At 39.8% G+C, this 20,807-nt stretch overlaps 1 long non-coding RNA gene across 1 annotated transcript in view; it reads left to right on the forward strand.

Annotated features, from left to right (window-relative positions):
• The first annotated feature begins 8,574 nt into the window (after positions 1 to 8,574).
• Positions 8,575 to 20,807, forward strand: part of LOC110014117 (uncharacterized) — a 67,720-nt gene continuing 55,487 nt past the window's right edge. Inside the window, exons 1-2 of the long non-coding RNA XR_002289249.3 lie at positions 8,575 to 8,820; positions 9,316 to 9,413. This is a non-coding gene — a long non-coding RNA (uncharacterized LOC110014117). The remainder of the gene's footprint in view (positions 8,821 to 9,315; positions 9,414 to 20,807) is intronic.

Here is a 20,807-nt window from a genome sequence, read left to right on the forward strand (position 1 = left end):
TATATTATTAAAAGAAAAAATGTATAAAGTTATTTAATGACCAAAAGCCAGATGTCTGAGACATATGTGCTGTCGTCGCTGGGTTCTGTGCATGTGCTCCTCTGCCATCTACAGACCGTATAAGGGAGTGCCACAATCAGGTTTCATTACAAAAGTCAGTTTTCCAACCTCAGTTTTTATATTTTTTTTGATGACTTCCTAGTAATCAATTTTTCATCATCCCTACCATATCATTTATCTGTTGAGAGCATCTGTGAATGCATGTGCACGCATTAGAATATAGACACCAAGAAGAAGTGAAGCCGTTGATGATTTAAAGTTTCCAAACCAAATAATCACCATCTGCATCTTGCAGAAGGTGTTACTGAAATGTTTCAGCAGCACAAAGCGGAGGCACTGTCAGCGTAAATGAACATGGGCATTGTTTTGCTCCTCTGCCATCAAGCTCTGGGTAACCTTGGAAAGATGCAGCAGCGATTGAAATAAAGAGACAAAGAATAAGGACAACGCTTGCTGCCTTCAAGCTTCATCTTTAAAAAATAAATCCCAGTGATGAGCATCACATCTTAAGCAGATAATGCTTCGATCATTTGGCCACAATTAAATCTGAACGGGCGGGGATGTTGTGAATAAGACCAGAGCAGCTGTGTGTGTGTGTGTGTGTGTCTGTGTGTATTTGCATGCTGGCTGCAGCAGTGTGAGCAGGTCTCACTCCGGCTCAGAAGGAGAGGGAGAATAAAAGCCCCGGGGTGGAGCATGGACGACGGGCTCCATCTGGCACCTGGGCAGCCAATGAAAAGAATGGAGAACTGAGGAAGCCAGGAAGAAAGGGAACACCATGAAAAGCTTCAATCGGGTTTGTCGTCCAGTTTATTGGCACAGGCTGGGAGGTGGCTATAACGAGACAGGTGGTAATACAGGAAGGACAGGTATCATCAACTCCTTGTGCCTTGCATTTTTTCCCCCTGTGTGCTCTATAATAACTGAAGTGAAGAAAAAAACTACAAGGGAGGTGGACTTGGGTCTGTTGTTAATAGTTACGACTCCGCTGCTACACTTAGGCTTGTTTGTAAGCTTGTTTCTTCCCCCCATGGGGGACAGCAGTCCTAGTAAATATGGTCCTGATGCATCATAGGAGTGAAGATGATGAGCAGGAAGCCATCTGCCTTGCCACTTGCCATGTCTGCTGGTGCCAATGCCACCCCCTTCTCTTTATCTTTCAGATGGGGGAGTGCAGTGGATCAACACTGGCCGTGCATGCACATGTGCACTTCAAACTGTGCCAGATGTGTAGGGAAAGGAAACTGTGGAGAATCAGTGTTTTGTTCTTTTCTCCTTTTCTGCTCCACACTCCTGACTCATGCACTATGTCCCAGTCGCATTTTAATCAGCGGCTCCAGAGGATGCGTGTCTTACTGAGGTTTTTTGTTATTGATAGCAGAGGTGACACTTTATTTATTCAAATTTCTGCTTGGATTTCATTAAAGTCCCTCTCCGATCAGCTTCTGATATATTGTAAAGACCAGTGGTGTTTTAGAGTTATGCAGTTTTTAGCCAAAAAAAAAAGGACAAGCAGCAACACCACCTCCATTTCCAATGATCCATCTGTTTACATGCTCTTCTGCTTACAGCACCCTACAAACCCAACCTAACATTGCCAGACCCACAGAAACAGCCAGCAATTTTGGAGCTAGCCAGTCGTACATTTTTTTGAGCCAGATGAGGAAAGCAAAGACTGGTATGGATCTATTTGTCTACAAGTGGATGCATCAGAATGGAGCAGAGCAGGCTGAGCCCTCTACAAGTTTTTATCCAAGGTTTTTTTTCGTCTGCTCCTGATTCAGGAAGATTTAAATGCAGAAAGTTTTAAACCTAAATATCATTATATATGTTCTCCATCATGACAGAAAGGCCACAAGAACATGTTAAAAACACCATAAGCATGCTTTTCATCAGAGCAGGTCTTTAAAGCAGGCGTGCAGCAGAGATGCAGTCCAGGGTCCCTGACAGTTGTGACAAGAAGATGGATGTACAGCTGGTCAAAGGAAAGTCATTTATTTCAGTTGACCTGCTCGGTCAAACAGATTGAAGCTGAGCCTTTTGATTTTTGGCTTTTACCCCCACCCCCACCAGCCCCCATCCGCTCACAGAGTCCACACTGCTCCTGCAATTACTGCAAACAGAGAAGGGGATGGATCTAAGATTCAGTCCAGATAAAGAAGTCAGGACCCTATCTCTCCCGTTGACACCATTAAGCCATCAGTGAGAGCGAGAAAGTGTCGAGGGGCACCGAGGGACTGTCAGTCAAATCTTACCTCCCAGTTCTTGTTTAAAACCATCTGCAACTGAGCTCCCGCCGGTCTCTTTGTATCTGATCCTAAAACCAGTAGCAAAGACTGATGGACTTAGTTGCTAGGGGAAACATTTAACACTCTCGGTCTTATCAGATGCGAGCGGGGGACTACAGAAGCTCAGATTTTTGAACCTAAGTTGGTGGAGAAAACTCCTCAAGGGTTATTTGTCAAGCCACACAGCCCTGACTGCCAGCACCAGAATAAAAAGCTATTCCAAATAGCTGCTGTCTGGCAGTGCAAGCTAAAACAACTGCAATCTAGCTGTCATGGTTTTCAAACGCATATTGATGGAGGCACATCAAGAAAAAAGGGTGCGGTTCATTTTGATGGAACACCTCAAGAGCATGAAGTTTTTTCTTTCTTCTTTTTCAACCCTTTCAGGCATGAAAGAGCAATTTAGCGACTCCAAAGCCAGTTCAAGCCTAATCCAACATCAGTGTCAGACTGCGCACGTAAATCTCTTCATGGTGGGACTTATCAAACAATAACAGACACTTTGCAGATCTATTTATAGCCGTGAGAGATTAATAATGTGATGTGACTTCAGGGAGGCTGTGGCACATGTGTCAACTTGTTCTAATACCTTAATATTTGATCTATTGCATATATGTATGAGAAGTTGCCACCAGCATTTTATTTTCATATGTTTTTCAAACGCTTTTGAGAAGATTATGTTAAAAAATGGAATCACCAATTACACTTGAATTCATCTCATTTTACCCCAGGTGACAAACTGAGTGTAAAAACACAGAAGTGAAACAATCTCATACAACGTGACAGGCCGGCTGTCTGCAGTCAAAGCCTCACACCCACCTCTGCTCTGCATTCAAGCTTTCTACAGAGCTCCGTTCTCAATGGAAAGTTGGCAAACTTGCAGGGTTTTGTACAAAAAGATGTCAGATTAAAGAAACTAATGTGAACGAGAACACTTTGAAACTTTATTTCAGTAAATCTGAACTTTTTTTTTTTGGCATATTTGTTTAGAAGCTCCAACAATGAGAATTAATTGCTGTGCATTTTAGGTTTTATTAAGTATAAACTGACTTTTTCCTTTTTTATTCTTAATTGTTCCTGTAAAGATTTACATACCTCAATTACTACGAAAAAGCTGATGTGTAATGAATTATTTAAAAAGTTGAACGTTTAGATGTTAAAGCTTGTAATGGCAAGCCAAGGGCACCCTTCGTCACCTTCAAGAATATCTGGAGATCCCACCTCATCACAGCACCGAGATTCACCCGATCAAGTCTGTCCTGATGTACGGCGTTAAACATGGACACCAGCAAAAATACCTGTCTAAGAAAAATCCTTAAGATCTACTGGCCGGATACCAGCAGCAACACAGAACAAACCAGGCGCCAGTGGAAGAAGAGATCAGAAGGAGAAGATGGGGTTGGATCAGCCACCACCTGAGGAAACTAAAAACCAGCATCATCTGTCAGGAACACATGGAGAGGAAAGCTGGAGGCTGACATTGAGCAGACGGGTCACACCTGGACAGAAGACGATGGCGGGGAGTTGTTGATTGCCTATGTCCAACCAGGGATACAAGAACCAAACACTAACAATGTTTAGACATATTAAGACTAATGTTCGCATTCAAAATAATGTTTGAAATCTGCAGGAAAAACTACTGCTGACAGTTTTTACCAGCATACTTTCTAAAAGAAGATTTGAAAGATTTTACAATCTTACTGAAGTCTTACCGTAAATGAGATGCTATGAGCAAATATTATATATTGTATTTAGTTATTTATTGAGCAAAATTATCCAAATTATCAAACTTGATGTAGATGATTCAACTGTACTGGAAAGGATTAAATTGAGCATTTGTGTTGGTAAATAGGATCAAATGAGGGTTTGTTTAAGTATATGTGTATATAAATATGTATGTACTTGTGTTTATTCAAAATGTAGTCTGGGTTTAATACTTTTTTAAAGAATCATTTTTGTTTTTTGATGTACCTTGATTTACTTTTTTGATTTAGCGATCGGGGCTTTGTCTTCTTTCTGCTCCTTTTCTTTTCAGTAATTATTTTTATTTATTTATTTTTTCATGTTATGTTTTGTTTTGATGTTATTAAATAAAATGACTATATAAAATGTTGAAGTCTTTTTAAAAACAGTTTCAACAGTTAACTGTTGTCACGTGAAAAAAATGTGTTTCTTCCCTACCGGCGGAGGGATAGCCGGCCCACAGCCCCCCATTAAAAAAGCAAGTTCAAACACCACTAGAGCTCCAACGGTCCCTATAATTGAAGCCAGAGGGGTATGGAATGTAATTGGTAGTGGGTAAATACTTGTATAGTGCTTTTCTACCTTTCTTGAAGGCCCAAAGTGCTTTACAGTCATACTGATGGCAGCTGCGCTGTCAAAGACTGGCACCAACCTTCCACCAGAGGCAAGGTGGGCAAGGCTTCGTGTTTTGCCCAGGGACACTTTGACACGTGGGCGGGCAAGGCGGGAATTGTACCTGCAGTTTCCCAATCAGAGGTTGACCACCCTGCCACTGTACCACGGTCGCATTTGTATTTGGGTTCGGCCGTTGTGTGGTGAAATATGGGCAGCACCACACTACTATAGGCAGCCATATGAAAGACAACAAGCAGCAGAAGAAAATAGAAATAATTCATGTAAGGAAAATAATTTATAACATTGTTAATGTTTTTAATATAAATACATAATTTGCTTCAGTTTGTAAAGTTGGAGCATATCTCACAGTAACTGCTTCCCCTTTTGTGCAGCGTGTGCTTAAATGTGCTTCATGGTGTTGATCTCAACCTGAGGTTTTCCAGCTGACTGCTTCCCATTGCTCTCACACCTGTCTGGGTTCGTGTAACAGAGATCAGACAAGCATTTAGACCACATACCACAAAGCCAACTATAAAGTACCATTAATGCCTTGATGTCATATCTTAGTATAACTGACGGAAATGATAAAAGGCTGATTTGGGTGATGAGTGGGGCTCAGGTCTGAGTTTATTGCCTAAAAAAATGTTCATTTGTTTTAAATTTCTTGTCTTTTAACTCAAACTGATCAATAACTTTTGAGCTTTTGTTACCATTTATTTATTGATTATCCTAAGTTCCAAATGTTGTGAATACCGAAGCAGTAAACTCATATGTATGAGCATGTAGAGTGGATCTGAGCTGCCAAACATCTATTTGTTGGATGTATTAAAGGTTTTCAGAAATGTCGCAGTGCATTTGCTTTAAAGCCTTTTTCTCTTTTTGAGTCTGTGCCGCAAAGCTTTTTCCATCAGAAACAGCTTTTGTTCAAATTCTTCTGCGCTAGTTTAGGTTCTATAATGTGGATTCTGTCACTTCTGATTTGTTCAGAATAACAGTGACTCCTGTAAAGTCTTTAAACCACAGATTGATTATTAATTCATGCAAGCCAACATGCTACTAAAAACCTGAACCTAAACTAAGACTATAAAAGGTCAAAATAAAAAGAAAAGTGCGAGGAAGTTTGAAGCATTTTTACTTCAAAGGTCATGATGATTGTGATTAGCATTAGGTAGAATGTGATTGTGATTAGAAAACAGCAGGCGTTTCAGATGTGCATTATTCTACTCTCACCTAAATTTACAATGAGAACATAATCTAGACTTCAGCACTTTATCCTCCCTGCTACTCAAAAGCTAGAAGAAAATACATACAGGGAAAAGGGATTGCACCGTTTGTTTAAGTATAGATGTTATTACTTTGAACACAATGAATACAAAAGAATAAGTCTCCAAATGTTAAACTCTTGTCTAAATTTTAAGTCAACCAAAGATCATTTGTAATCTATAATACTGTATTGTTAAATCAGCAATTTCTGGGTTTTTGATACACAACTAAAGTGCAATACTGGAAAATCAACCTCTAGATTTTCTGGTATTTTTTTGTTTGTTTATTTCCACAGTATTCTCTGATCATCTAAGCATGGCATGCCATCAATTTCACAAACATGAAGGTCTGCAGTGAGTTTATCTAGATATAGCAAAAGCATTTGGCTCAGTACCACATGGTTTGCTGTGGGAAGCTTTGAAATATGTTGAGGTGCCAAGCACAGAGAGTAAGCTGGTGAAAGAATATTTCCAGGACATTTAGTTTGTTTTAGTGCATGAGAAATTATTTATTACAGACTAGCAGACGTTGGAAGTATAGAATCACGGCAGGGTGCACAATTTCTACCCCTGTTTTTCAAATGGGAATGAAACTTCTTATTAGAGCTTCAAAGGGGATTGTGGGAGAAGAGAGACTTCAGTGCGGGGAGTGACTTGCAGCCGTTAGAGCACACATGGATGATCTGTGACGCCAATTATCATGAGCTTCATCTATCAGAAGACTCAGAGAAGTTGAATTCAGATTTGCTATGAGATAGGATGAAGGTCAGACCACAAAAATCCAGAGGCATTTCAACAGTAAATGGTGTTCTGTCAGATTGGAGGCTGTGTATACTCATACTCCTATGCTCATACCTATCCCAACAACAGGTGCTGCAGGTGTTTTTGGAGTGTCCAGCCCATGGAAGGTCATAAAGTGACACGGCCACATCTGAAAGGGGAGACCAGGTGTGTCTTTTGACTCGGAGGCCCACCTCAAGAGACGTCATGAAAATGGAACCCACCATTGTTGTGAGTGTGGTAAGTAGAACATTGTCTTTGGCCACATTTACTGTGGCCATTAACCATCTATAATCTTCCTATTCATCGTGTACACTCGATGTATTCTCATTTGGGATCACGAGGAAAAATATTCCGATAACAAAAATAAAGAAATTGTAAAGAATGATTAGAGTTTTCATTAGACAGTGGCTTTGGGGCACAATGATTAGTGAGATTTTGCATGAAGGCATGCAGTACCAACTAGCAAACTAGTCTAAATGTTCTAAGACAAGAGATGACTATTTCACCATCCAAGGAAAAAGCTGTTTTCACGCACTGCTCCTAAAGCTTCTACAGGAAAAAAGTAAAAGTCAAAAGAGGCTTTGCTTGTCAGGAGCCATCTCCAGACCCCAACACACAGTTTCTGGATGCTGCACACCTGACTCTCATTTGCCAAATCAATCCCAGTATACTCAAGCACTGGACTGAGCCTAACTTGGTATGAAGTATTGTTTGCGCCACTCTGCCTGATTACAGAGCATTACATCCAGACTTGATCTTTTGATTTCCTGGTCCTGTTTTGTCTCTGACTCCATTTGCCTGCCGCCTGCCCCAAATTGCGCCCGGATCCTGATTACTCTTGTTTCCTGTCTGATGCTCCCATGCTTGTTATTGACCCCTGCCTGCCTGATGCTGCTTTAGCTTTGTGGACGTTTAGCTGAGCTTCTAAACCTGCTGCAATCGGAACCAGCCATCTGCCTGTTTTGTGACAGTGCTAAAGGCTCAGAGAGCACTGGTATATTTAAAGACTGCTGCATGGGCATCTCGGTTTAATTTAGACCCATCTCAGCAGTCATAGTGCTGAGCATCCACAGCTGAAAAGAGAAAGCTGGTTGCAGATTAAATTAAAAAGCAACAAGATGCTGCAAAATTTGCAAAAGCAGATTCTGAGGTTGCATAAGGTCAGGAGTTGAGATGTAAAGGAATAGAAAGAAACTGTCTTGGAAAGACATATGGGACATGGAGGCAGACGGAGCAAAGTTTTTGTTGGGAGCAACCTATGATATTCTTTTATCTCCCCAGAACTTGAAAAGACAGACAGGTGAGGATCCATCATGTTTATTGTGTTCAAGGGCAGCTTCTCTGCAGCACATTATGTCAGGATGTAAAGTAAGCTTGTCACCGGGGAGAATTACATGGAGGCATAATCAAATGCTGAACACATGAAAAAAAAACACATGGGAGAAAAGCAGTTTGTAAAGGAGAAATATATGCAGAATACTGGCAGTCTGTGGAAAAGCTGCCTGACCAGGGGATAAAGCCAGAAACTGGTAACTGACAATTGATGCAGGATGTTCTCAGAGATGGATGCTAAAGGAAAAACTAGAAAGCAAAGCAATAAACTGGGACATTAAATATATTTTAAGTAATACCTGCTGTTATGTTTGTCATTTTATTCTAAACAGAGACGAAACTGATAACGAAACTTTAAGGGAAAAGATTCAAATGAACACATTGATATATGTATGATAAACAATTAGATAGATTTTTCCACACTCCATAACAGCAGGTGGCAGTAATGCACATGGACGCTGTGTGCCATCCACCATAAAACTACACAAGAAGAAGATTTCCAATTTCTTTTTTTTTTTGCCTGCACAAACTTAAGGCCGTATGTACTGTCTTTGTTGTGTTCTGAGTCAGAACATACTGTGTTTCATTGAACTCACAGTCTCTTGGGAGAACTTTGTAGACTGGGTCTATGAAAGAACAAAAAAAAAAAACATGAATTAACAGAGTTGGCGGCCAAAGCAGAGGAATGTGGATGAGTCTTCCTGATGAATATTATTGGCTGGAGGAACCTAAATCAGGTCATTAACAAAATGGGCGACGCTGCTGCTGGCTGTGGTTAGTTCTTTAAGAAAAAAGAGAAAGTATGCTGTGGGAGTCAGATGAGTACGAAAGCTAAAAGTCTCTGTGCTGTGTTGTATTATACACTTAATTAAGAAAAACATATTTCAGAAATGATTCTATAATTAAACATTTCATGTAATTATTTGAGCGATACCCAAATTCCCAATATTGCCCACCCCTACTGGGATACTTTTTTTTGGTGTTTGCTCATTGCTTCTTGTGGATACTGGCGTTGGCAAACAGTCTAAGTGCCAAATAGGGCGAGTTTGGTCTGTTCTGACTTTCTCCACTGGCCTGTTTGCCATTTCGTTCACTTTCATTCTCCATCTCTCTTTCTATACTTGTTCTTGTCTCTATCTGAGAGACTCACTAATCACAGTAGTTTTTATCACTAACGAGTTGGAAGTGTTGTGATTGCTTGTTGCTGGCTGATTCTCAACCTGTGTTTACAGAGCTGGGAGTATGGATGCAGAAAGATGCGTGAAAGATCTCAGACACCGGACGCCCCGTTGAGTCTTCGCTCGACAAAATACCCCCACGTCCACAACAGGTATGCTTTTTTTTTTACAGTGTGGAACATAAATATTATTTATTTGTGTAAAAAGATGCTGCTATCAATGGGCCTCACCAAAGTATGACAATGCAGCCTGATGTAAATTTTGATGTTGACCAGAATATCTTTACATTTCTCCCAGATTTAAAAAAAAAAAAGAAAATGGTTGTCCTTTATTTCTTCTTTTTTCTAGCTGACTATTTTTGGCACATACATTTTTTGCACTGACGCTTGTCTATTTTTGGTGTTTTCAACACTTGTAGCATTTTTTTGATGATTGAGGACAAATACAAAGAAAATTAAGATTAAAATTGCATTTCTGAGCATTTCTTTATTGAAATCGTTGTGAACCAAGAGTAGATGACAAAATGTGGTTTGAAAAAGCCTGAAGTTGTGATGTAGAAACCATGTTGGGCGGGCCACAAGCTCCCTGCTCTGCTTCATTCCAATGCATCCACTTGCAGACAATTGGATCTGTGCACATATTTGTTTCCCTCCTCTGACGTCTGGCTCAAACTACATGGCTGGATTGCTCCAATATTGCGTTCCATTTTATTTTTGCACTGGTTACGTCAGGTTAGGCTTGTAAAGGGTTGTAAGTGTGAGAGAGCATGGAAACGGAGAGCTTTCAGGAACGGGAGGGGAAGGGGGCACAGGCTGGCTTTGCACCAACACCCCTGTCCACAACTCAGAGGTGAATTTCTAATGAGCTACTGCCGCTCTGCAGAAAAAGGACACAGTCTTTCTAATTTTGAAAAAAAAAAACAAAAAAAAAAAACGGCGTAATCTTAAAAGACCACCTTTGAAAATAGATCAAAACAGGATTGGAGTGGGTCTTTAAAGAATGTCAAAGTACAAAAAAAGTGAATAGAACAGAAACAATTTGATGCTTTTCACAAACAAAGAAATGTCATATGTGCTAACATGCTAACTTTATCCTCGTGAACACAGGATGTGCTGTGTTAGCACTGCTGTCCAAATGCAGCCTCTGGCCACGAATGTTGCTGTGGACTCTTTCCTGTTTTTAGAAGCTGGAGCCTGAAATATTGCAGTCATTTCTGACAGAGAACGTCATAATTATCCAAAAAAGCAGTCGCACCACTGCACTGGCTGGCATTTTTCTGTTACCTTAAATATGGCCACTGTTGAGTCATTCCCACACCGCAGCAGTATATGTTGGGTCTGACAAACACGTACTTTCTTTTGTCTGTTTGTTTTTAAAAAAAAATTTACATGTAAATTCAGCTAAAAATAGTATATTACCTGCACAACAGCTCTTCTTATCTGAGCCCTTTTTTTAAAAAACTAATTATTGCTAATAGAAAATTAAAGGGCTCAGATGTGAACGCTCCCAGGCGAGACACCTTTCGCAGAGGGAAAACCAGGGAGAAAGAAAGAGCGAGGGGCATCTAAACACCAGTGCAAGAGCAATATAGGAGAGGATGAGCCTCTCTGTCTCTTGCGTAATGAAGAATGACTGAGAGGAATTGCATGGGCCAACAGCATCTGGAGATGGGGCCATTGCTATGCACAGAGCGTTTCATTTCAGACGGAACAAGCTGAGACCTGGAGCGTGCGAGGTTAGACTGCAAAAAGACAAGCGGAGCAGGAGGGTAAATGTCTCTCCTTTTCCCCCTAAATGACACGGTTCATTCAAACAAACAGGGCTCTCTCAAGGACAATGGCAGCACTAATTAAAGAAAAAAAGGAGCGGTAGACTTTGATGGTCAAAAGAAGAAGCGCTGCTGCTATCATTACCCTTTAAATAGTTGAGAGACAGAGAACGCAGCAGTATGAAGCCATCCTTTTTGAGTATATCTTAAATGACAACCACTAAAGGAAGATGGCTCTTGCTGAGATTTCCCTGGTGTATAAAGCAGGAGGGGTTTGAAAAGCAATAAATATGAAAGTCGTTTTTGTTCTAACTCTGTAATTCTTCAAAACATTTCGCAAATGCATGAAACGTTTAGTTTTCACAGCTGGCAACATAAAACTGAGCTGCCTGGAATCTTTTTTTTCTTTTTCTGTTTCATAAAAAAAGTGCAGATAAGCTCAGCAAGAACCACAGCAAAATGAAAAAACACAAGAAGAGTTTTGAGCGGATAAGAAGGAATGCGTGCAATTTATGGAAATAGAGCTCTGCGGCTGCACATGCACCTGAGCACACGCTTTAGATGTGTTTGATGCACGGAGTCCCTGCAGAGCAGCGGAGCTTGTTATGTGGAGGGATAACGAAGTGAAGGCTGCTGCAGGCCTTTCTACTCTCCATGTTTCAATCCTGATAACCACAATCATTTATTCACATCAAGAGGCTGCTTTGTAAAGCACCCAAAGGTGTTGCATCTGAGTTTATTTATTTGTAAAGCATTCCCACTGATCCTTGAACAAGTGGCTGTATTTTATTTTATTTTTTTTCTTCATACGCCGTCAGCAAGGTGCACTGAAGCACTTCTGCACTTGACAACATTCTTACACCACTGAGGTTAGTATCCATTAATAGCTTCAATATGACACTTTTTTTCCTTGATTAGAAGTCCTTTACGCTGAAATGATTCCATTCATTGTGAGAGGAGGAATAATTAAAGCTAAATTAAAGTTAAACTCACAAAGGATTTCTCTTCTAATTGGCCATATGTGCTACAAAGAAATGTTTAATCTTTTTTTTTTCTTCCCTTTTGTCTTTTAAAAGCAGATGTGCGAGGTCTAAGGCTTTTTTGGCCACAGAGACCCAGCATGTACCCCTTGGTGGTTTCAGCTATAATTGCTATACCTTGTCCTATACTATTATAGTCCACGCTAAGGTTAAAAGCTGAAGTAAAGTTAAAGTCTTCTTTTCACCAAGTCATTAGTGTGAACTCAGCTGTCAACAGGCTGTGTGCACACGTTTGATGTTTGGGGGAGTGGTTAGTTGGCCGTTCAAATCTACAGAAAGGCAACACTGCTCTTATTTGTTTGATTCTTAATATTGGGTAACCCCAAACTTGTCTTCTATTACCTAGTCTAGTAAGTGTGCGCAATTTCAACAGATTAGTGATCCCTTAAATGTTTCGCAGACCAAAGTTAAGTCACAGAAGAAGTGTGTTGTCTGAACAGAAGCGGAGTTGATTTGCATCCGTTTCTGACATGTTTGCAGCAGTTGTTGGTTTTTGATGGGTGGTGCATGTGCATGCAGAGATTGCAGCACAGGAGCAAGTATTAAAAACTTAGAGGGACCCCAAACGGGCCACCTGGCTGTGTCATACTTACTCAGGAGAACAATTCACCCTATGAATGTAAATTCTAAACTGGTATAGATTTCTATATTTCATGTTATTTTGCTCTCTCCATGGCTGCACGGACTCCAGCTTCCTCACACCGTCCAAAAACATGCTTCATAGGTTAATTGGCGACTCTAAATTGTCTATAGGTGTGAGTGAATGGGTGTGTGATTGCGGCCCTGCGACAGACTAGGACCTGTCCAGGGGTCAATTTTCACTTCACGCTCTGGTGAATTGCAGGCAGATTTAGACTTGATCTGAGATTCTTTCAGAACCTATGACTCGGTTCAAGCACAAGCAGTTGTCCACAGCCAAAAGATAAGATATTTCTCATCCTTCCTTCATGACATTCTCATCTAATGACAAACAAAGTTAAGCCGTTATATGGGAGCTACTCGCCCCGCCCTGGTGGCCCTCATTGGCTGAACGGTAGCTATGCCCCCAAAGCTACCATTTTATTTTTTAGTTCCCTGGGTGTGACAAACAGGTCTAAGTAATTTTTAGAAGAATTGGCAAAAGTTAATTTTCGGATTTCCTCTGCAACTGAGGTTGTTTGTTAACCACGCCCACATCCCTAATATGTTCGTAAGGTATGTTGTATCGTTTTGTTCAGCTTGAGTCAACAATTCATGTGTTAAATGTTTACAGTGTTTGGTTAAAAAAGGTGTAAGCAATGGTGGAATGCCACTTTTTTTAAGCTTAACGCTGTTAAAAATCTACGACTTCTAATTCCAAATTTTTCCCCCAAGAAACTTCCTAATCAAGCCAATTAGAAGAGAAATGAAAAAGCTGCCCAAAATTCCTTTTTAGCGGGTACAAGGTGCAAATTTGGGTGTTTTTTTTTGTTTATGTGGCGGGGGTGAAATTTTGCTGAAAGCCGCATTAAGAGCAAAAAATTTTAAAAACGATCTGGTTGTTGCCGTCCAGTAATATTGCAGAGATGCTGGGCCACAGATGAGCTGATTATTTTTTTCATAAGTTCAGCTCCATTTAATGTGCTTTACTGAAATCCTGTTAAGCACAGGAAGCTGTAAAAATATAAAGTCACTTTGTGTCACATCGGTTTTAAAATGGAAGGGTTATTGATCAAACACCTCAGTCAGATCAAAGCAGGGATTTGACGGATTCAAAAACCTGTGCTGTAAAAACTTCCCCTCATTCTCATGCCTTTTGAGTCTCGTTCTTCCCACAAGTCCTGGAATCTAACAGTCCTCAGACTATCCGCAGCAATCTCCGTTGCAGTTTGTCTGCGGTTGAGATGTAATTTGTTGTTTGTTTTTCAATGGCTTTCTGTGGGGCCTTATTACAAACTGCTCTGGCTCCCTGGATCCCTCTGTACGGGCAACATACTAAGTGCTCTATTATTGTGCTGCTGCAGTGTGAGATCTTATTGTAACAAGAAACTCCAGGAAATTCTTACATTATAGACCAGACTTCCACCCGGCAGAGACTGCTGGAATTCTTTTTCCTGTTATCTGGATGTGTTTAACCATCATTTCAGTCTGTAATTCCGCGTAAGCGGTTGTTTCAGGACACGAGGAATCCTCTGTGACTGCACAGAGAAGGCCGACATGAATAGAGATTAGTTCTGTTTCTTCATCTTTGATGTGGGGATCCAAAGGCCCAGCCAGCACTTTCAAATGACTGTCACCTGCTGTGCTGCTGTATATCCTCCAGGGATGCTGTGATCACTGGCAGGTTGCTACAAATCAGACATACTCTTGACTAGCTCTCGACGATAGACCTACAGCCTCTTGAGGAAAAAGCTGTTGTTTTTTTCCAGTTATCTATCTTTTAATGTGGATCAAACCATTGCACATTCAGGCATCAATACAGTATATGGCTGATTTAAAAGCACCGGCCAAACTTCAAGATCTTCTGAAAATTACAAATGATTTCCGAGTCACAAGGGCAATTTCTGCGCATATTGGCATCTCAGTTGCAGCATCTTTTCTTATTTCCCTAATAGAATTATGTAAATGAAGTTGTGTTGCAAACGAGCTCTGAAAAACGCAAGCAAATAGCTCCTTCATTACCTATTACAAGTGCAAATTGCCTCAGCTTTGAAATTAATCCACCAAGGCTGGCACCTTTGCACCCTAAAGCCTTTTCATAAACTCAACATTCTCTGATCTGATCCCACATTTCCTTATCGGACTTTCTTGGGCGAAAAAAATGAAAAAAATCTCCGCTCCCTTACTTGGCTCACTGTGTACAATGCTGCGAATCAGCAGGAAAAGTCACCATGAGAAGTATTTTTGGGGGCAAAGGTGGGTGGATTAGATGCGACAAACTTCAAATCGTAAGCAGGCAAATATTGGAGGGATTTGCATGTCATTTACACGCCCGGGGTGATGTCAGAAACAGGAAGATTACTCCTTATTATTAGTTACAGATAACTTGATGCTGGGATGAGTCTGGCTCTGTTCATTCCTAAAGGGGGAAGGCTGGGTTTAGAAAATTTAATGCAATTTCTTTAAAATAAAAAATAAAAAACAATAATGAAAAAAAACATTTTGAAAATGAAAAAAGAAAAAACTCAGATTTTAATGAAAGCTTTGTCCTGTAATATTTTATCAGGTTTGTGAAACAACTATTTGATGGTCCTGACTTATATTTTTATGATTGAAATGTATCAGAAAAGCAAAAGTAACACTTTTAGGCTTTAAAAGGAACAGTGTTTTTTTATAATAAATCTACTAATAATCATTTATACAAAACATTTGGCTTTTGGTGTGAAAATCAAATATTTTTACTACCAACAGTCAATGCAAGCAACCTGGTGGAAAAAATAAAATGTCTTACAAATAATTGGAATATTTAAAAACTCCTATTAGAAGCGAATGAAAATGTTTAAACTCCATCTACGATCTCTGAGAAGAGTCTCAATCATTTGGGTCATGTTATCTGTTTCTGCCCCTCGGGGCAACAGAGGCAGCTACTTGGATGAGCAGCTGAAGGTCTTGCAGATTAACCTTTTAAGGCTGGTTGCCCTGAAGAAAAGAATCCCATGATAACCTCGTAAAATCTGGGGGGAAATTTTGGCATGAACTCGTCTGGCGTTCACAAACAAGTTGTGCAACACCCATGCATGCTGCACTGGGTTTCAGGACACTGCAAATCCTTACTGCTTGCTTGCTTTTTCTTCCAGTTGATAAAGTTACCTTATGTCACTAAGTTCTAACAAAGTTGTTTAGTATTTCTCAGTTTCTGACTCACAGAAAAAGTGATGTTCAGAATACGCTGTGACTTCTGAGGCAGCAAAACAAGCAGACAAACTCTGAAAAGTTTTTCTGAAATGAATCTCAATTCTTTAGGGGTTCAGTGTGATATTCTCTGAAAAATAGTGGCTGTTTACATTCCCCTTGTTCTGCTAATAGAGACCTTATTCTAATAATGTGTCAAATAGGATCCAGCAGGAATGTTCCCTTTCATTGTTTCCTGATGATATTCTGACAATTTAAGCGACGTAATGAGCTGTGTGACGATTGTCGGCATTTATTAAACTTACTTATATGTAAACAAAGATGCTTTGGTTATTTGGAAGTTAAGCCACAAAGTTATTAGTTTTAAAGTATTCATTTCTTCAGAAAACTCTCTCAGTTGATTGCTAAAATCATAAAAACCATTAGAACCTAGTTGTTGCCCTGGTCCGTGGCGACCAGTTTAACGTTACAGTATTTTCAGGGACAAACCTATGTGAGTCTAAAGTGGACATCAAATTCTTTTCAGTTTCCTTTAACATTTATCCTTGTTCCGGCTGTGGCCGTATTTGATTTGGATTTCTTTTTGTTCTATATTTTGTGTATGGTATTTTTGTATCAGAGTGGGACCTCTGAGTGGAGACAACCTTCAAAAGCACCATTTGGACCTCCAGCCTGGAGCTTGGCTGCAGCCCGGGCTCCACTGCAGCTTGGCCCTCTTCTCCATTTTGTTTTGTAGTTCTCCAAAAGACTTCTGGTTCGTAGTTATGTTAAGTGAAGCTGTACCATTTCATTTAGTACTTGTTTTCTCCTGTTTCTGTTAGTCCAGGGAGGTTAATGTTTTGTCATTGATTTCCCTTTTCTTTCATTCACAGGTAAGAATACATGTTTCAGTTGGGTTGGGTTGTGTTTATTTTGGCCTTGGTTCACCCTGAAGCAGTTTTGCTTCACTTTTAGTTATTGTTGGTTGTTGTTTATTTATTTGTAACAAAATTTGTTAAATTTTGTATGGAGACGTATGTTTGGTGTTGTTGTTTATCTAAACTTGGTGGCAAAAACATTTACTTTTATGTTATGCCCCTCGATGTACCCCTAGACTCAAAAGGGGTCGTAACAATCCTTATCCTCTGTAAAATATCTGCAGCTGGTTTAAACTTTATTTCTACTCTAGATTTCATGTTGGAATCATTAAAGTGTGATATAAATTTTATTAACTGTCAAAATGGAAACTAAAAAACCAGACGCCATTTTCAGCCTCGTCCAACTTTTGAGGTGTGACGGATTAAAAACAACAACTGGTCACTAAGGCTGGTATTTTTTTTTAAAGTTGAATCCACCGTTAGAGCAACTTTATTAGCAGCATCCTTGTAACCTTAGACAGCTGGTTTCTAAATTAAATACATTAGTATTATTTGTTAAAAGCAGCTTTCTTATATTTTTAAGGCAAAGGCTCTTCTTCCTTTTCCACTATGGCTACACCTTAAAAAAAAAACAAGTTTGGACACCACTACAGCTCCAAATGCCCCTACAATTAGAGGGGTAGGGATAGAATTCCAATTTAGCCTTAGTCAGCAAGTCATCTAAAGCGCCATCATTGATTAATAGTTGTTTTCTCCGTTGACAGAGTTAGTAATCATGACGAACCTCCTCTAAGATGCGGTCAGGAAAAAGGTTAGCCAATTAGATTTTAGAGGTGATCCTGATGTTTTTCTTGAGTCACCCCCAGGATCACATCCATAATGAAAAGAAGGTTCTACTTTGCTTTAGGCTCAGTGTGAGTGCAGATTTCACCTTTACCATTTATAGTTTGTTTTTTTCCCTTTATGCACTCTTTTACTTTTAATCAATTTTAAGAAAATGGAATTTAGCAGCTGCTGTATTTCGTCTTCCCACGAGCAATGCATTCACTAAAGTTTAGGTACTGCCTTCAACCTTTGGTTTTAACAGCATCATTTGATCAATTTGAGTCTGCGACGGGGCTTCAGAGGTTACTGCTTAGCATATCAGCACAGCATAAAAGCTGTTATTAGTTTCCATAATGAAAACTACATTTTTAGTCATTTTGACTTTAAAATTACACAGCACTTATTTTACTTTTTCAGCAAATACACTGTGCCCCGGTTTCTCTAAGTTCAGCGGAGGACACGCATTAGCACCACCATCAATTAAATAAAAAAACAAAAATAGAAGATTTTACCTTTTAAAAGACCAGTTTTGTGAAATGTGAAATTTAAGCGTTACTGTGAACTTAAAGTATGAAATGTTTAACCCTTTAACACCAGACTTTTGGCTCCAGAGTTGGCATTCTTTTGAGTACCAGCCATTGGACCAGACTCCAATGGATTCTAAAGCTGAGAAAAGCAGCCTTGAGTTTATATGAATCACTTTACAGTTGTGAAGATTTTGGATGATCAATATAAATCTAATAATTCTGATCCAAAAAAAAAAGCTTTGCAAAATGTTTTTGTTTTTGCAGCGATATTTTAAATCCGCTTTTCTCTGTGTCAGAACAGTTGAACTGGACTGAATGACCCTTACTCACAATCCAAACAGGAAGTGCTTGTAAGTTATTTTTATTAGGAAATAAACGGCTATCATTCAATCAAAATTCATTCGCTATAACTTTTTTTAACATGTTCTTGATAATCCTCTTTGCATAGTTTTTCTGTCATGTAAATTGTTCAAGTTACAAACTGACCAATCAGGTGCCTCAGTAGAAGAATGTGGTCTCAGGTCATTACATTTGACAGATCTCCTGTAGTCCAAATGATAAGAGGTGTGGCATTCCGACAACTCTCACACCTGATTGACTCATGATTGTAAATGTGAACTGGACAAACGGACCCTGCCTCCAAGAAGCCAAAATCCCATAGACTTCCATAGAGAAATAAAACAACTGTTTCTCAGTCATTCTATTGGTCAGAATAATCATTCTTGCTCTGCTGCCTTTTTAACATCTTCTTGCTAATCCTATTTTTTTTTCATCGTGCTTTTTTTTTTTTTATCTGAAGTTATTCAAGTTACCAATCAGATGCCTCATTAAAAGTGTATGGTGTCCACTGGCCCCACCTCGAACATTTGATTGACACATTCTCTTGAGCCCACTTCCAGTGGAAGGGGTGTGGACTTTGAACATGCACACTCCTGATTGGCAACAGTAGCTGCCCTAGAAACGTCGACTCAGACCAAATACTGTCGTCTGGCTCCAAATGGCGGTCCCCCCGTATAAAGGAAAAATGGGGACTGAATTGGCTTCATTTTGCTGGAGCCGGAGGTAAGGCATTTTCTGTGGGTGACGTCACTCCCGGCTGTGTCCATCTCTATATAGGGTCTATGGATTTGACTAGAGTGGTTGCCATAGAAACAAGGACTCCGATCGAGTTGAACTCAACCATTGCCTACTGATGATTTCTGGCGACGTCCATATCAAAAATAGTGACTGAATAGATTTTATTTTGCTGGAGATGGAAGAAAGCGTTTTTTACAAGGGTGACGTCACACTCACTCACTCCAGTTCTCACAAATAGTCTATTTGAGAACCCCTTAGAATTAAAATAACTGTATAAATGGTCTAGGGGTTTCAGTAGTTCATAGTGTATGTGGCATTTCGGTGTCGCCTCCCCGGATGTTAAATGGTCACCTGAAGCCTACACTTCCAGGACATTGTTATTGATGCAATAATCTGTGCATTCCGAAAATATTATTTTCTGTTCGCTGACGTTATTTGGTGGTTTGCGCATGACCTAACCATCCAGGAACATTGGAACATTTAAGCATTTAAGGCTTGTAAAAAAGTAAAGTTATTAAAATGATTAATATAAACATTGAAATCAAAGTTTTTGTTTGTTTTTTAATCAGGTTAAATTGTCATCTTACAGCCCAGTTCGATTAAGTAGAGATGGATTAGATCCTAGAGGTTTTTGGTTTATTTTCAAGCTGGAATTGTTTTTTTTGCTTCATCTGACTATTTTAAGAACTCAGTTTTAACAGCTGGGTGTAAAAGTATATGCCATCTGTTTATTTTCAGTACAACTGTCACTTTTTATGCACACGTAGACACAAAGACAAATATATATTTTTTCCTACTGACTACATACAAAAAAAAAAGCTCCTGCAGCAGTGGATCTGATTTGCAGCGACTGTTGGTTTTTCCATCCGTGATTGTGCATTTGCATAATGGAATTATGGGCTCAGCCCTGCTACGTCTTTAGTGGACCATTAGGCGGGCCTTCACTGGACTGTAATTAGTGGCTTCTGCCCTTCACCTTCATTAGCATGCAAATGAAAATTCTGAACACCAAGAAATATTTGGCACATCAGAAGAAAAATGCCAAAGTGATTAACAGGCAATCTGAAGTGGAACTGTCTTTCTCTATCCATCAACGTTTGGAGGACTCCAAATGAGACATTGCTCAGAGCCGCGGTACTAACAGGTTGATCTGGGCAGGCTTTTGAAGTGAATTGTGATGACATGACTGGTGATGTACAGTTCATTCTGACCAAAGGTTCTTTGTCCTTAATCAGAGAAAAATGAAGCAGCTGTTTTGCCTGGAACAATGCAGCCTTTCATCTGGAACGTTTTCACAGTCCTCCACCTTACAATGAGTGCCGCTTCTCTCTGCCTTTGCTTTACAAACCCCACCTCTTAGACCCTGCACTTGCACTTATCAAGCATCCAGTATCATTTGCAATTCTAATGCGCTCATTTGAATTAAACGCTGATTAGCATGAATACAATTGAACTTTGAAGACGTGTCAGACAAGACCCTGCCAAAAGCGGCCTTGACATAAACGCTACACATTAATCATAGAGGAAGGCCACTGATCTGCTGAGTGAAAACATCCTTTAAGTGAGAGAATATGTGAGGAATCAATGAATCCTGGTGGTAACCCGCCTTTACTTAATCCCGCCTAATTATGGCTCCAATGCC

The sequence above is a fragment of the Oryzias latipes genome, chromosome 3, assembly GCF_053564925.1.
Source record: "Oryzias latipes strain Hd-rR chromosome 3, Olatipes_Hd-rR_3.1".
In the NCBI taxonomy this organism is placed as follows: domain Eukaryota; kingdom Metazoa; phylum Chordata; class Actinopteri; order Beloniformes; family Adrianichthyidae; genus Oryzias; species Oryzias latipes.